Source organism: Leptonychotes weddellii, chromosome 1, assembly GCF_054177405.1.
Source record: "Leptonychotes weddellii isolate Sample4059 chromosome 1, ASM5417740v2, whole genome shotgun sequence".
In the NCBI taxonomy this organism is placed as follows: Eukaryota; Metazoa; Chordata; class Mammalia; order Carnivora; family Phocidae; genus Leptonychotes; species Leptonychotes weddellii.
In genome coordinates this window covers 30705315-30723229 of record NC_138369.1, presented here as the reverse complement: position 1 = coordinate 30723229, position 17915 = coordinate 30705315, and the positions used below count along the sequence as shown (strand labels likewise).

The 17915-nt window shown below is 42.8% G+C and overlaps 1 non-coding gene across 1 annotated transcript in view; it reads left to right on the top strand.

Annotated features, from left to right (window-relative positions):
• Positions 1–11110: 11110 nt before the first annotated feature.
• Positions 11111–17915, top strand: part of TAFA4 (TAFA chemokine like family member 4) — a 45409-nt gene continuing 38604 nt past the window's right edge. The window contains exon 1 of the transcript XR_014145445.1: positions 11111–11405. This is a non-coding gene — a transcript (TAFA chemokine like family member 4). The remainder of the gene's footprint in view (positions 11406–17915) is intronic.

Here is a 17915-nt window from a genome sequence, read left to right as displayed (position 1 = left end):
AAGATGGAAGCAGATGTTGGAATTAACATTTTAAAATATTATTCCTCTAAGTCAGCATTTGGAGAGGAGGTTGGTTGTGGAATTTTGCATGGGAAGCGATAGGTTCACTCATCCAAGGTCTCGTAGCCTTGGACTATGTTTTGGGACCTCTGGAATATACACAAAATAGCACTTAGAGACAGAACTCATAACCAAGAATTATCCTAACATCCTAGAGCCCATCACTATTTGCACATCAACCATGAGCGTGGGACATACTCGTCCTCTCTGAATTATTTCCATTTTGGCAGGCATATATGCTACCAATGTGAGCACTATTAGCCAAAAGCCCAGGTGACTCAGGTGAGATGGGTTTTAGTCCTCTGTTGCTAAATAATTGTGTTGCCAGGGAAAGCTATTTAACTTCTGGGAACACCAGTTTTCTTGTCAGTAAAAAGGGACAATTACTAGCTTCCCTGCATATTTGACAAAGTGGGAAGCACTGTGGGCAAGTAAAAAACACTAGAGAAATAGAAGTAATAATTTAAATCAGCAAACTGTGACTTAAAACAATGAAATAGCAAATGTTATAGACACAACTCCCAAATACCAGTTTTTTTCTAAGAACTTTCGTTAGGAATTCATGCTAAGAAAACAGTGAAAGGAATATATGAAAATGTTCATCAGAGCATTACCAATAATGATGAAATATTGGGAGTAAGCTAAACATCCAACAATAGGGGACTGGCTAATTAAATGATGTTATGGCTATTTCAAGGAATTCCATACCTCTATGAAAATCCACAACATGTTGTGAAGTAAAAAAATTGCAGGTTATAAAACAGTATAACCTATGGTTACATGGCCTCATTCTTTGGTTTTGTGGAAATAAATTATGTACATAGGAAAAATTGTGTGTAGATAAAACATTAATAATGATTATTTCTGACAGGGTAGAATATGGATGATTTTGGGGGGGTGGTTTTGTGTGTTCTTAAAGTTTTCTGTATAAACAACATACAACTTTTTATTAGAAAGATATGTATGTATAATCTCTATCTCTTTCTCTCTTCCCATATTATTGATTCTCCATCTGGGCATTTTCTCTCCACCCTCCCCTCTCCACCCTCCACCCCAGTGAACATCTGGCAATGTCTGAAGTTATTTTTGGCTGTCACAACTTGGAGGTATTCCTGGCATCAGGTAGGTAGAGGCCAGGGATCCTGCTAAACATCCTGCAATGCCCAGTGCAGCCCCCACAACAAAGAATTATCTGGCCAAAATGTCAATAGCACCAAGGTTGAGGAGCCCTGTGCCTATCCATCCTCGGTCAGATTTCTGTTGTTGGTCTCACACAACTCAGGAGAGCTGTCCATGGTGGTCTCTGTAGGTAAGGCTCACTCTCCTCTCACTTTCTTCTTTCCATTGGATCTTCTCTTCCGTCCAGCCTATGGAATCTCGCCTTGTCTGAAAGCTAGAAGGGAAGCTATTTTTTCCCAACCTATTGTTCAGGATATGCTGTGGCTTTTTGATATTCAAAAACTTGGCTTCTGGGTCTCAGAAACCCTTTCAAAACTATTATCTCCAGCATGAGTTTCAGCGGCCTATTTTGAAACTCATAAGCCGTGGCTTTGTGTCTTTGTTCTCCGAGTTTTGCTTTGGTACATTTTCCCCTAGGGTTGTAAGCATACTGTCTAGCTGCTTGAATTTGTTGTGGGTGAGAATAGGAAGTAGGGTCATGGACTAAAAAGAAGTACAAAGGAATATTTTAAAAATCATCTCAGCACATGTATTTACTCCTTAAAATTTATGTCAGTGTGTGCTAATAACCTTACAAAATAAAGTGCTGACATGATGAATCATACTTTACTTTTTATTTGTGGCTCTTAAAAATCTTATTAAAATGTTAGAATGTTCTGAATTCACCAGGGGCAAAATCAACTCAGTGTGGAACCTTGTTTATCACAACTGGGTGGAAGTGTTGCTTTGAGGATCACCCCATTCAACCTGACACCCATTCCTTGATATTCTCTGTCTCATTCTCTTCAGCCTGGCCCTATATGCCTGTGCCAATTTGCAAGATTTATTTAGAAATTCATGTGTAAAAGGGAGATTCTCTTGAAATTTTCAGGCTGGGTGCAATGTGAAGATATGCAGCATAAGCGTGGCAGGAAAATTACCAAGTCCTACAAAACAAACTATTTGAGGTTTCTTTCATCTTGTGGCACCTAGAAGCATGATCACTGTTATCTCCACAAATTCTACCTCAACCTCCCTTTTGCTGAGAGAGTACATAATGTGTGGAACCTTGCTGAGAGTGAGCACTAATAGGCAAGGGCTATCACAGCTATTCCCTACCTGTGATCCTTCCCTGTGATCCTGCTCCCTCCCAAGGCTTTAGTGAATATCTCTAGGAGTCTAAGTAGATAGATGATTTCCAAATCTGTGCCTTCATCCCAGATTTTTCTATGCTACTCAAGGTTCTGAGGAATCTTGTAGTAGACGGAATGCACATTTTTGACTTAGAGACTTTCTAGCTTGAGAAATCACATTAAGAAAAATCAGATAGGTTCTCTGAACCTCAGTTTATCATCTGTAAAGTGGAGAGAATTAAAGATTCTCTAAAGGAGTTATTACAATAAGGAAATGAGATAATGTGGGTAAAAGCACCAAATGTGTTAGTCATTTCTTACCTGGAAGCCCCAATGAGATCACAAAATTTCCAGACACTGGAACTCCCAGTAAATTGGGTCAGGGACTCCCTGAACCTTTTCTTTCAGAGGTAATATGGTCTCAGAGTCAATGTTTCTCTCTGCTCTGATCTCTAGTTCTGTAGATTGGCTTCTTCATAACTTCAATTGCATATTGCCTATAAGGATCTGTCATATAATTTAGTTCATCTGCTACAAATAAATGGCTCAGTCTCTTGGGCTCCCCCCCTTTTTTTGTGGGGGATCCCATTTTCCAATTCCAGGGAAGAAAATTGTGATTGGTTCATGCCACTTTTCTAGCTAGACCACGTGAGTCAGAAATATTGGATGATAGTTCTAGGCTTAGAAGCCCAAACTAATCTAGTTAGCTGTTGTCATATGGGTTGGTCAATCAGGGCATTGCTTTGGGCAGACTCCTGGAATGGACATTAGTTATTGTCTCCTTCTTTTGGAGGAATTTATAACTGTGTGAGTATAGTGGGACTGCTATTCATGTCCTATATCCTGCCTGGGTATGGGGATGGGCTTTTAAAACAAGCTGGCCTGGATTTCTTTAATTTGAAGCCATAGGAGAATTCTTGTTGAATTTAGGGTCATATTGCTGGATATGGCTCGGAGCTGTTGAAGGATATCTTTCTTGCATTTTGGAAGAAACCTTCTCTTAGTAAGAGAGAATGAGGCCAATCCATACAAAAGAACAAAGTCAAGAGATGGGGAAGAAATACACATTCATGCTCTTTTTTTTTTTTTTAAGATTTTATTTATTTATTTGAGAGAGAATGAGAGAGAGCACATGAGAGGGGGGAGGGCCAGAGGGAGAAGCAGACTCCCCGCCAAGCAGGGAGCCCGATGCGGGACTTGATCCAGGGACTCCAGGATCATGACCTGAGCCGAAGGCAGTCGCCCAACCAACTGAGCCACCCAGGCACCCCATGCTCTTTCTTGAATACCAGTATCTAGCTACATTTCTAGAGCATCTCAGTTATGGAAACAGCTGCCTCTTTTTGCCTCTGTCCGTCTGTGTTGAGTTTCTGTCACTTACAATCAAGGATTCTGGCTAGGACACTTTCTCAGAAGGGGTTGTTTGGCAGGCAGGCAAATGTCTAGTACTGCAACTTGCTTGAAATCCATGGGATTTGAGGCCCACTGATAGATTTGGCTTCCCTGATGGGTAAGTCCCTGATCAAGAGTATTCCAAATGTCAGATGTCCAACTGAAGCCTCTTAAATCCTACTTTAACATTTATGACCTTTGACTAAATAATGTTGTTTCAAGGTAGAGGCAAAATATTCAAGTCCAAAAATAAAAGTCGAATGGCATGTGAGTTTTGCTGCCTGTACTAAAATAGAGCAGATGGAAAGAAAGTTGGAATAAAACCCAGTGCTTATTTTTCTGTTTTCTCCAAAACTTTCCTCTAGAAGTCTAGGAGAGTCAATAGGACAAGTAAGGACTGGAAATGTTAATATTTCCGCCATAAGTTTGCCATAATCTCAACCTGCATGATATAAGCACAGCATCCTTGGAATCCAAGTTCCAAAGATACTTGATGACCTTCCTCTCTTTGCCATCATCCTCATCCAGATTGAGTCTTTTCAGAGGAAGCTGAGTTGGTGAACAGGGGAGGAAGAGAGTCTCAGTACATGTTGTCAATCAGTGTGATGTGGGGTGGTTGCTCCTAAGAGTGCAGAGTTAGAAAGGGAAGAATGTTGGGGCGCCTGGGTGGCTCAGTTGGTTGGGCATCTGCCTTCAGCTCTGGTCATGATCCCAGGATCCTGGGATCGGACCCCCATTGTTGGGCTCCCTGCTCAGCGGGGAGGCTGCTTCTCCCTCTCTGGCTCCCCAGATTGTGTTTTTTATTTCTCTCTCTGTCAAATGGATAGATGAAATCTTTAAAAAAAAAGAAAGAAAAAGAAAAGGAAAAAGAAAGGAAAGAACATTAATAATGGAGCCAGGCTAGACACATGGTGGGATACAAATGTAACTCCAAGCCCTGTTTTTCCTCAGTATAGTATTCTCATCAGCCTATCACTGGTCAAGCATTTCTGCATTTCTGCCAATACAGTCTCTCCTATGTTTAAAAATTTCAGCCTCTTTCCTGATTTTGCTGGACCTCGCCTCAATTTTGCTATATGCCTGAATTATTATTACTATTATCATTGTATTTTTCTTAATTGGTGTCACCTTTTATTTTAATCTCATTCTAAATAACAATATCCATGAAATCTCAAGTTTGGTGTTTTCATTTAGCTTCTCCCCCTCCAGTATCCATTACAATAAATTAAAACTATTAAAATAATCCTTCGGTGTATCACCCAAAATAATTTTGTAAGAAAACTGTGAGATGCAAACCACATTTTGGAAAAAAAAAAAACAACCCTAAGTTAATATTCTGTTTCTTGCGTTACTGCATATATATGTTACACATATGGGAGAGATCACAGTTAGAAGCTTTCTTTCTGGACATCATTACTAGACCGCAGAAGGTCGTGTTAGAGTCTAAAAGGTGAGAACCAGTAAATTTTGATGGCGCAGAGGGGTTAGAGAACCAATAATTTCTTGCTTGCTTGTTTTTTCCCCTGCAAGACTGGCAGCTCTGGGAGGAGGAACTCGGTGGCTGTCTTGTTCATCAGTGTATCCTAGTAAGTAGCAGAGAGCCTGGCATAGAGTGGGGACTCAGTATGTGTTGGAGGGAGAAAGTATAGACCTAATAAGGATTCCATCTAGGTCATTGTGGCATGCTTTTGTTAAGTTCTTTGGGGTCAGGGATTATGAATGTCTTTTATAACTGAATCTCAAGTGCCTACCACGTCTAGCACACACAAACAAAATGAAAACATTTTTTTTTGTTTACATGAACATTTGTTTAGTCTAAGCCTGGTAAGCTTTGATACAAATTGAATTACACCTCACATTTTAAGCTTTAAAATTTTGCCAGTTTTGATTAATTTAGGAGAATTTCTGTTAGTTTAAAACATTTTTAGATTGTGGAAAAATACACATAACACAAAGTTTACCACCTTAAGCATTCTTTTTTTTTTTTAAAGATTTATTTATTTATTTATCTGACAGAGAGAGACACAGCGAGAGAGGGAACACAAGCAGGGGGAGTGGGAGAGGGAGAAGCAGGCTCCGCGCAGAGCAGGGAGCCCGATGCGGGACTCGATCCAAGGACCCTGGGATCATGACCTGAGCTGAAGGCAGTCGCTTAACCAACTGAGCCACCCAGGCGCCCCCACCTTAAGCATTCTTAAGGGTAGCGTTGAGTGGTGTTAAGTATATTCATGTTGTGTTGCAATCATCACCACTATCCATCTCCAGAACTCTTTTCATCTAGCTGAAACTCCGTACCCTAACTCTGTACCCTAAACACTAACTGCCCATTCTCCCCTCTCTCTATCGTCTGCAACTACCATTCTACTTTCTGTCTGGACAAATTGACCACTCTAGGTACTGCATATAAGTGGAATTATATGGTAGATGTCTTTTTTGACTGGCTTATTCCACTTAGCATAATGTCCTCCATGTTCATCCTTCTAGGAGCATGTAGCAGAATATCCTTCCTTTTAAAGGCTAGATAATATTGTATTGTATGTGCATACCACATTTTGTTTATCCATTCAAGGACACTTGAGTTGCTTCTAGCTTTTGGCTAAGTGTATACTACTGCAATGAACATGGATGTACAAATTTGACAAACAAAAATTTTAAATGAATTCATAAAAGAATCAGTGAAAAAAATAAATTAATGAGTGACAATGGGGTCTTCTGGGTAGCTGGGGGCAATATGACCACATTGGGAGATGGTGGGTGGAAGGGATGGGGAAAAAAAATAGTACCAAACGAGTATTATTTCTTTGATGGTTCTACTCGAGGCTGGTCCTGCTCGGAGCTAGCTCATAGTACTCCATGCAACAGCTCTTGTGTGATCTCTAAAAATGCCCTCCCACTGTGGTTTCATAAATCCTTCTTATGCTAATTTGCCCTGAAGTGCTGTTCTTTTCCAGGGCATAAATTATTGAGGCAGTTGTGGTTAGTGAAGGGAAGGATAGTGAAACCCACCTGAGCCTTCCAAAGCAAACAGCCAGACACCTTGTCTGGGTTCCAGAAGTTTAAAGCAAGCCTGACCAAACCATCCCAGGCAGGAAGTCATTTCACAGCTAAAACGGCTGCCCACTTCCTAAGTGAGGCCTGGGGGAGGGGGTGAGTCTGGGATGCAATGAGAGATACCTCACATCTTTTCACCATTGCAAGTTTCCCGGGCTTTTTCCCTGACCAAGACTGTAGGGAAGCTGCTAGAATAGAAAGTGATTCACAAAGACCGGCTGAAGCCATTTTTAGATGTTCACTCTCAGGGAGGAGAGCCTATTAGTATCTGTGTGAAGAGGCTAAAGCTGGCGTTCCACATCGTGCCCAGCATTTGGTTTGGCAGGGGGGCGTATTTGAGTGAGGGGAGGGACCCCCTTTGTGTTGGGGAGTGTCAGTGTGTGAGGTAGGGATGTCTGAAAAGGCAGGCTGAGCTCAAGAAGCTTGACTCACATTTCCTCAGAGGGTGCTTGAAAAACAGGCTGAAAACAAAAAAAAATCTATCAGTCATTTCATTTTTCAAAGTTCTTGCATTTCCCAGTTTGAAGTAAGGGAAAGCAAAGCAAATATCTGCCTAGAAAAGTGAACTTGAAAGCTAGAGGGCTGGGGTAAATAGAAAAAAAAAAGTCAGAAAACAGTGCTTTGAAAATTTCAAAGACAAATGCAAAGGAATGCACAAATGCTTTTTGCTTTCTGCTCGCCCGCCCCCCCCCCCCCCGCAAAAGCCTTGCAGTTAAAAGAGACTGGCTCAAGGCCTAAGTCTGCCATCACATAGCGGTTTCAACTGTGGGCATATTACTTAACCTTTTTGGAGCCCCGGTTTTCCCATCTGTGGAATGGATGTTCTATATAAGAGAACTTACGTCCTAGGGTTGTGAGGATAACAATCCATGTGAAGCACTTAGCATAGCGAACCACATACAATCCCCCGTTTAATGGTAATTAGTATTCTTATGAGTCTCCTAAGTAAAAATTACATTCGAAGTTCATGAGCACTGCACAATTTTAAAACTGAAGCTTCACTTGATAATAAGAAGATTTTATGAACGGGCCTCATAGAGTTAGAATTTTCCTTCTCAGGCACAGTTGGTTATCAGTAGATTGAATTAATCCCCAGGATGTGCCCAACAGATGCTACAAATATGGAAAATAAACACAATGTCTAAGTCCTGTGGTATCACCGTCTACAAATACAGAGGCACGTCAGAGGGTGTGAGTGTGCGCGTGCATGCAAAACCCTGTTGGGACAACCTTCACAGGGTCTTTTGTAAGAAGATAAATAATTGGACCCCATTTTTATGAAGCAGATATTTGTTGATTTTTGCACTACCTCAGAGGATGCAAAATCGGTGATAAAGAGAGAAAGGAAGGGTGTTATAGAATGAATGGCAGGGATTTTTTTTTTTTTTTTTTAACAAGAGGGATTGTTATCTTTGCCTGGAACAGTTTTTACCAGCTCTTTGCTTGGATGGCTTTCTGTCACTGGGGTCTTAGCTCATACGTCCCTACCTCATGTGGACTTACCCTGGTCAGCCAATCTAAATTAAACCCATCCCCCATTCTTTTAATCCTCTAGCCTTCTTTCCTTTCTTTTAAGCCCTTACTCTGTTCTGAAATTACCTTGTTCATATATTTGTTGATTTGCTCACTGTCCAACGCTTCCTGTAACAAGACACACAAGTCATATGAAAGCAGAGACCACATCTGCCTTGTTTGTCATGGTATCCCAGAGCCTGGTGTGTAGCAGGCATTCAATAAATATGTGATGAAGAAATAATTGAATAATTGGGGCTTATGTGGCTTTATTTTATTTAATTTATTTAGAGAGAGCAAGCGAGCCAGTGAGATGGGGGGAGGGGCAGAGGGAGAGGAAGATGGAGAATTCCAAGCCAGCGCTGCACTCAGCGCAGAGCTGATGAGGGGCTTGATCTCACACCCTGAGATCATGACCCTGAGATCATGATCTGAGCCAAAATCAAGAGTCGGTTGCCTAAGAGACTGAGCCACCCAGGTGCCCTTCATTTGGCTTTTCTTTTTAAAAAACATAATTTGCCCTTTCTTTTGGTGATTTGGTTAGTAAATCTCAATTCTTCAGATCATTTTGGCTTCTTGCCATTGCACAAAAGACATTGGAAAATCGTAGATGGTACTTAACTGTGCCATCTTATCTCAGAATCATACTTTTATTAGTTTGTTAGGGCTGCTTTAGCAAAGTATCACAAATTAGGGGGCCTAAACAACAGAAATTTATCATCAATCAGCTCTGGAGGCTAGACGTCTGAGATCAAGAAGTTGGTGAGTTTGGTTCCTTCTGAGGGCTGAGAGAAAGAGAGTCTATTCTATACCTCTCTCCTCTTCTGGTGGTTTGTCAGCCATCTTTGGCACTCCAAATAAGGCCACATTCCAAGGTACTAGGGATTAAGACATCAGCATATGAATTTGGAGGACACAAACCCCTAACAATATTGAGCACCCAGGATGGTAGAATACGGTATTAGGTAGAGCCACAAAATTGTTAAATTTGTTTTTTCCCCATCAGGATAGGTAAACTTCAGTCCAGGGAAACTTAGACTTAGAAAAACAGCCGTGCTTAAGTGAACACTCAGACCCATGGCAGGACCATGCTTAACACAAAGTCCCCAGTCAATAAATATTTGGTGAATGAATGAATGTGGAGTACTTCTAAATGACTTGCTCCCTAAGTCTTTGTTCCAAAGGTCGGGTGACAACTAGCTTGACCATTCCCTTAAAATCACCCCACCCCAGCACTAATCTCCTTTTCCACACTTAATTTCTCTCTGTAATACACCTTTTATTCAACTGTATTTTACTTATCACATTATTGCCTGTTTTCCTTCACTAGACCGTAAGCTCCATAGGAGCAGGAGTTTTTCCTGTTTTTTTTTTTAATTTGTTTTTTTACTTTTGTAGGTATCAGCCCCTGTTTACAGTGCCGGACACAGAGTAGGCCCTCTATTTCACTGAGTGAATGAATGGTCTCTGGAGAGAGGTCTGGAATCTCTTGGCATGTTTTCCTTGCATCTGTCCTCATTCTCCCTAGAATCTCAGCACAAAGAGACATCTCAAAGTTCAAGCCCCTGTCTCTGATGCTTGAATTCCCTCCAAGACTGGGGACTACTTGGTAACACAACTGTCTTTGGCTCAGAGCCCCAGTTTTGATGATAAAAGAGCAAAGAATTGAAAGTGTTAAATGATACACAAAATAATACGGTATGCGGTAAGTGTGTGCATAGAATAAAGGAATGGGGAAGAGAGACAGGAAGGTTTCCGTATATTAGCTCAAGCAGTAGGCTCAGAAAAGGGCAAATATACTCTGGAGCGCAGCTGGGGCAGGATGACGCATTATTTTATATCAATGCAGAGTTAAAGGATCAGAAGATTGTAAGACAAACCCTGAACAGTGAACAGCTTAGTGGTATAGGGTAATGCTTCTCAAACTTTATGCATATACTAACCACCTGGGGATCTTGTTAAAATGAAGTTTCTGATTCCAGGGTCGGGTCTCGAAGTCTGCATTGCTAACAAAGTCTCCGAGGGTGCCTCTTCTAGATTACACTGTGAATATTAAAGAAAGTGGATTCTGCAACCAGACTTGCTGGGTTCAAATTACACACAGTTACTCCTGATTAGCTGCGATCTTCAGTAAACTAGTCTCTTCGTGCCTCAGTTTTCTAATCTATAAAATGGAGATCAAATGAGGTATTCTCTGTAAAATAAATACTATTTAAAAGTCACGGATTATTAGTGTCACTTCACTTGGAGAGGGGAAGAGGGCTTAGCATGGAGTGCCAGTCAAAGAAGTCTTAGCCGTACTTTCATAATTTTTAAAATAAGAAAGTATTCCAGTATTGACGTGTGTGCGGATTTCCCTCCTCTCCCATGCAAGCAAGTTACATAAGAAGCAGGATTAGTTATGCCTGTGTTACGCTCAGGGCGTCTGAGGAAGCCCGTTTGCAAACTGTTTTGGGTCCTCGGATGGAGACACCCTGCGTGGGGATGGTTTTTGATTGGGAGCCGAACCCTAAATTCCACTCCCTTCTGCAGGGCTCACGCGGCTCTCAGGTATTCAGAAGGAATACCTTTCCCTAGCACCTGCCTGCGGAGTGGTGGCCACAGCGAGGCGCTCGGGAGAGGCGCTGGGAGCCGAGCAGGGGCGAGGCGGGGAGGGCGAACGAGCCCGGGTGCGGGGAGCGAAGAGGGCCGGCCCACGTGGACCACCGGGCGGGGCGGTAGGGCAGGGGCGGCCGGCGGCAGGGCCAATCAGCGCGGCCCGCGGTGAGCCCGGCCCCTCCCGGCCCGCGCGCCTGCCCGCTCGGCTCCGCACTGCTAGCTGCGCGCCGCCCGGACGGGGCGCACCGACCCCGCGTGCGGCTGCAGCCAGACCCCAGGAGTGAAGTCGCACCCGCGCTTCTGCAGCCGCTGCTTTTCTGCGGCAGTTTCGGACTTGTCTTCGGAGAGACCTGGGAACTTTCACAGTGAGCCTGCGGAGGTGATGGGCCACAGCCGGGGCGCCCGCGGGGAGGTGGCACGGTGAGCATCCTCCGGCTGCGGTGCCGAGATCCGTGCCTCGTCCTGGACGCGCCAGCCCGACTTGGATGCGGCTCTAGTCAAGTAAGAAAGGTTGGAAGGGCAAAAGAGGGGTTGGGAAGACCGGGTTGGGGTGGCGCTGGACCCAGTGCTCAGTCTCTGTCTCGTGGGCGGCACCTGCCTCTCAGGCTGATACCGACTTGACTCGGCTCGGGGCAGCCCCCCCTCATCCCGACGCTCATGAGTTGCGGGGGTGACCTCCTGTGCGGTAGTTGGTTGGCACCCCGAAGTTGGAAGCGGCGCTCCTAAGTGGGGTTGCGTGGCTGGGGCCGGGCAGCGGCCGCTGCCAACTTCGGGGTTCATGTCTGCTTCTCACAAATCCCCGGGGTGCTCCTTGGGGGCGAGAGAGGCCACTTGATGGATTTAGGTATGAGGAGGGGGAGCGCGAGCTCGGGGTGAGCGATAGTTTTGGAGAAGCCGGCCTTGGGGCTTCATCCCTTGGGTCTGAGCCTGGATCCTTATAGGAGCCAGCTTAGCCTACACCTGCAGCCCCGGTTGCGGGGCTCTTGCTGGAAGGACGCTGCGTGCACCCGGGGCGCATCTTTCAGCTGAAGCGCTAAGCTTGCCGCCCGAGCAGAAAACTAGAGCGGGTCTGGAAGTTCTGTCTCTTCCCCCTTTAGGCACCTCGGATTTTTCCACCAGGCCGGAGTGGCTACGTTGCTTCCCCTCTTTTTCAGACCTTCTCTTGCCTCATTTGCCCTGTCAATCCGCTCCTGGAAGGAAAGGCATCTTTTAATCCTAAACTCATGGCTTGGGAAGGATGGGAGGTGGAAAGCCTGGTATCCCGCACCTAGGTAGGCAGCCGACGCCAGCGCGGTGCCCCTGGTGCGCTTTTCTCCTGAATCAGTAGCGTTTAACGTCTGGGGGTTCCACGGACGCCTTAGCCAAGCTATGATTCAACTCCCAGGAAGATGTACATGCACAGGTTCATGGACTCGCTGAGAACTCCCCATGTGCCCACATCCCTCCACCCAACCAGGGTTTAAGGACCCCCCTTGATGAAGCATCTGCATCCCTGTACTCTTTTCTCCTTTAACTTTTCTATGGCCGTCCCTCCAAAGCTAGCAAGGTTGATGTGATGTGACAGGCGATCCCTGTGTGTGGGGATGGGCGTGTTCAAAGCCTTGGTTGGCTTCTTTCTCTAACGTCCTTGGTATAGAGATTATCCACACCAGCCCGAAAATTCCACCTGCACACCCAGACACCCACACCTGTCCAATCACAATATAATCAGTGTTTTCCACTTGGTCATTCTTGAACAGATGTATGACTTAAAAAAATTCTTCAACAGCTCGCTGTGGGTTTACAGTGACAAGCATTCCTGCTAAGTTTGTAGTCATAAATCAGTGCACAAGCCTAACACTTCCTTTGGATTGGAAATACAGATCTTAATAAGGCAGCAGGAGAACAGTTTTCAGAATCATCATGACTAATGATGACTTATGTCCTCTCAAACTGACCGCGTGAGTTGGCATTGCTCATTTGTGCAAACAGCTTTCTTCATATGTGTGGACATTTCTTGATCAATAATCTCATAAAGCTGTATTTCAAGGTTTCCTCTCTCAGTTCTGCTCATTGTTCGCTTTGCGTGACTTTTCTGTCTTCCCTCTGTGCCATTTTAACTACCTTTGACACTTTAAAATTTATTACAAGGTTTTAAGTCACGATTTGACTTGGCCAATTTTCCCTGTTAAAGATAAGGAAGTTGCTGTTCCCAGAAAAGCAATAGCTACTAGTTCACTTATTTTTCAATGACTTTAGTTTTTTTTAACTTGTCTCCCAAACACACAAAAACCTTACAAATATCTCTACTTAATTACTGAATATTTTTCATTGGAGTCAACATTTCCGTATTTCTAGTACTAGAATGTTCTAGGTCACTTGAATTTCAATATTCATTTTTTGCTTTTTTTTAGAGATGTGTATTGTTTGATGACCTAGTTCCATTTAGTCTAAAAAAAAAAGTCTTTGTCCCCTAACTCCTTTTCAGTGGCACATAGCCTTTCTCTAATAGCTGTTTTTAACTGCACAGCTTATTTATTGTTACACTTAATATAATACTTTGTTATGTAAATGACGTGTTGATGCATATGATATTAAAACTGCATTCCCTGGGGATTAACCCCTGGGGATGACATCATTGCCAGCCAATCCTCTATCTGATTTGAACATGCATTGACAAAAGTCACATTATCTTATTGAGCAAGGGTTTCTATATTGCCTGTGATTAATAGGAGAAAGAGGAAAGTCATTTTGGCTCTTTCTAACTCTCAATTAGCTGCCCAGTTGGAGAGTTTTGGGGATTTCTATACTAAGAAGCTTAGCTTAATAAAATTCTCAGATTGCAGTTTATAGATCTCCTTAGAATTTGCAGAAGTATGTTTCCCCCTTATGCCTCCTCTTCTTTGGAAGTTTTTTATGCTACATTTTGGCTCTATTTCTTTACTAATATGGAGAGACATCATAGTAAATGGACTAGTCTTTTGAGTTTTTTTTTTTCTCAAGATAGATGGAACATCTGGATGATGGATTCATTTGTATACACGTGTGCATTTCATCAGGTGTTGGATAAATAAATCTGCTAGGATTGGCAAAATGACTTCAAGTCCTAGAGCCAGTCGTAGATGACTTGGAGATCATACAGTGGACTTTCTCCTGATTTGTTAGAGAGATACAGGATTGAGGGTGAGGGACAGGCAAGAGGAAAAACATGTCCACAAAAGGATTGGCGAAGGGATCTTGGCCACATTAATCACTTCATAGCTATTTGTCTTGAAAACATTATTAGAAAAAGCTCCCGGCCTTCCTAGCAGTCCTTACTTATAGACATAGGCTTGAGTTACACTTTGGAATAATAGCGCACTCAGTTCATGATCTCCGGCAACCCCCCCCTCACAAGAAAAAATTAACTTTGGCTCCCCATCTATTTGATATCTGCTGGGACAATAAAAGTTAACTCTTTGTGGTTTACAGTTGCTAGTCAAGCTAAGTCCATTTTCTTCCATAAAGTCAGTGAAAAGGGCTCTTGTGTGTGTTTTTCAAACGTAAGTTTAATTGCATAATCTGGTTTAAAGAAAGACTCAAAGGCTCACAGAATTTTAAATCTGGAGAGTACCTCCGGAGTTCAGTATTCTAAAAGATCAAGGGTAGAAGGTGTTATGACTTAAGTCCATTACGGTGTAAAAAGAACTGGGATCCTAACTTCTAGCCCAGTGCCCTTTACTGACTTTTCCGATAAAGGCCTGCAGGATGGTGGAAGGACCCCTCATTTCATCCGTCTCTGCAGAGCAGAACCATGTCCACCTCTCTCGGTATCAGGGATCAGTTTGTTAGAATGTTAGGCTGATTGAACCCAACTCAGGGATTTGACAACTGTATGCACCAGCTAGCCTGGGCCACTTCCTAGTAGACGTCCTAGTATCTGCATTTACAAAAGAGACACTTAAAGGGGTGGTGGCAGTGGAAAAGAATGGGGTCGGGTGACTCAGTTTGGCCCTATTTGAGCACGTGGAAAGACACAAATGTGAAAATTAAGATAAGGCATGATGTAAGGTTTGAGAGCTCAGAATATTAATTTATTGTGTGATCTGTCTCCTCTGTCATACTTTGTGCTTTTCAGCTGCTGTAAAGCCAAACTGGTAATTTGGAATAAAACTCTATTTTCTGGCATGGTTGTGAGTAATGGTAATGGTGCCCTGCATTTGTTGAACACTTCAGTGTGTGTCAGGTGTAGAATGTTGATGTTAATGAAACATCCTGGTTAATAAGTGGCTTTCTCTCTATGAATGAACTACTGATGTCCAAAGAGTCATGAATCTAAAACCTTGTTGAATCTCTTTTGTCACTCTTTTTAATTCAAAAGATGTGAGGATCTTACAGTAAGCAAGTCATTAGCATGAGCATAGATAATTTTAACTCAAAAGCATGGTAGTGTCAGATATTAGGGAGTTCTTGTTAATAAAATGGCAAATAAAAATAAGACACTATATTTAGAAAGGTAGATAGTAAAGATATTGCTAATTTGTCTCCTTTCGTAAGATTGTTTGTATTATTGCAGAAGAATAAAATACCTCTTCTAGAAAAATGCCCTTGTATTTCTTATAAAGAGAAAACACTAGGCTTTTTGTTTTAAGTAAAAATATGGCATTGCAGAAAAAATAACCTATGTGGGTTTTTTGTTTTTTGCTGTAAGTTTATTTCAAACTAGAAAGCAATTGAACATTTCCGCAGCATTTCGCTTGTCTTAACTAAAGGTGGAACTGTCTAAAGCCGGTGTTATTATTCGTTTTTAAATGATGATTGCATCTGCTTGAATTCTCTGTTTCCTATCTATGCCACATGTCCCAAAGTTTTCTCTGAAAATTCACAGTTTTATTTATTTTATGCAATTTTATTTGATCTTCTGCTTAATGAATCCTGAAAATATCAATGAGACTTTGGTCTGCCATAAGCACTTCCCTGTGCATCACTGGGGCTAAAACTCAAACTTTAGGCACAGGGTTTAAAATAATCAAAGAAGGTTTCCAGCAAGGAAGAAACTTACGGACCATCTAGTGCAGTGGTTCTCAACTGGGGGCAGTTTTGCTCTGTAGGGGACCTTTGCCAACATCTGGAGACATTTTTGGTTGTCACAGCGTGGGATGGAATTAGATTGTGGTGTGCCGAGGCGAGAGGTGCTGCTTAACTTCCAATCAGGCATAAGGCAGCCCCCACACAAAGAACTCTGCTGCCCAAAATGTCAGTGGTGCTCAGGTGGAGAAACGCTGGTCCAGGGTGACTTTTTGGGGCCCACACCAGTGAAATGGCTTGTCCAGCGTCCCCAGCTCCCTATTTCTGGCAGGGAACTGAGGTCTCTAATGCATAAGTAGGATTCTTTTCCTCACTCTAGGCTTCTGTTTTGAAGATGTCTTTTGTTTTTGATTAATTTATAAAGATAATACATGTGTGGGGTAGAAGATTCAAACACAGTAAAAGAGTATAAAAAAGAAAGTGAAAAACGAACCCAGTTCTGCCATCGAGATAATACCTTTTCATATTTTAATACATATATTTCCAATTCCCTCCTTCTGCCTTTATCCACAGAGAGACGTTGAGACCAAATCATTTTAGATAAATGGGGTCATATATCGTATAATCTGTACTGCTTTTTTTACTGGGCAAAGGGCCATGGGAAGGCCTTCGGTGCACCCATGGCTGGGAAGGAGTCTGACATCCCTGTGGTCAGCCAACATCCGTGTGGTCAGGTGAAATCCCCTTGATGATGAAGACTTTCTATGGAGTGGTAGCCATTTACCTGTGTTCATAGGAGACTCAGATACACTCTGGAGCCATTCCAGGAAGGATGACAATTCGGTGAAGAGAGCTCTAGGTCATGCTTTTTCGTGGCTGTATGTTTTTCTATTTAAAAATGCATCTTCCTACTTGTCATAAAAACACCCGAAGTTAAAAAGCAATTTTGAGTTTCTTTATAATGCATTCCTCTTTGCCAAAGACAGCAAGTTTCATAATGTCAGTGCTGGAATACGTCCTTCAGTTCGATTTTTTATTATTGGTGTCCAGTTTAAGATTTTAAGTAGTTTGAGAGCCAGAAATATTTTATACAGTGGGGCGTTTAATTAAGGCCATCCCAAAATATATTACTGGGGTGAATTCTCTGCATATATCGGTGGGGGCAACAATTCACTGGGGCCAGCAATCTCCGTTACTATTTAAATCATTTGGCAGCTCTACCAGAAGCAGCCAGATTGTAATGTAAACATCTGTTACCTTTTCTCTGCTTTCAGAACTGATTATGCAACCCGGCTTCACATCCGAGACACAGCTTTCTTCATCTATATTTTTGGATTAATTCGCTCTCAACACACACACACACACACATGCACACACACATCCACGGACACAAATCGAAAGAGCCGTAAAATTGGTTACCATGGGTCCAGTCCTCCCAGGATAAAACTCGCATCTTCTCCGCACTCTGTCCTGCTCTTTGCAGACCGTTGGATCTGCTCAGGAGCATGGAGCTCCATTAAGCAAGCTGGGGGATGGCTAGGAGTCTGTCCCCTGGCACCTGTCTGGTTCTCCTTGTGTGCTGAATTTCCACTCACCTCAGCTGGGGGGATTTGGGGAATGAACTGGTTAACATTGAAACATCCCCCAATAAGGCCACGTAGTACCAGTGGGGGTTGGGGTAGGCGGGAGTGGGCAAGGAGGCATTTAAATGGAATTGGACGTTAGACAGCAAATGTCTCTTTCACTAAAGTTTTCTGCAGGTATTTACCATTTTCACATTAGGGAATGCTTGTTAAATATTTGCTTTGTTAGCCTTTCAAAAAATCATAGTAGCTACAATAGCTATCATTTGTTGAATAAGGATGTTGCTGGGTACGGTGCTAAGTGTTTTATTTTTTAAAGAGTTATTTATTTAATTGAGAAAGAGAGAGTGCATGGTGGGGAGGGGCCGAGGGGGGGAGAGAGAGAGAGAGAGAGAATCCTCAAGCAGACTCTGAGCATTGAGCCTGAGCACTGCTGAGCTCC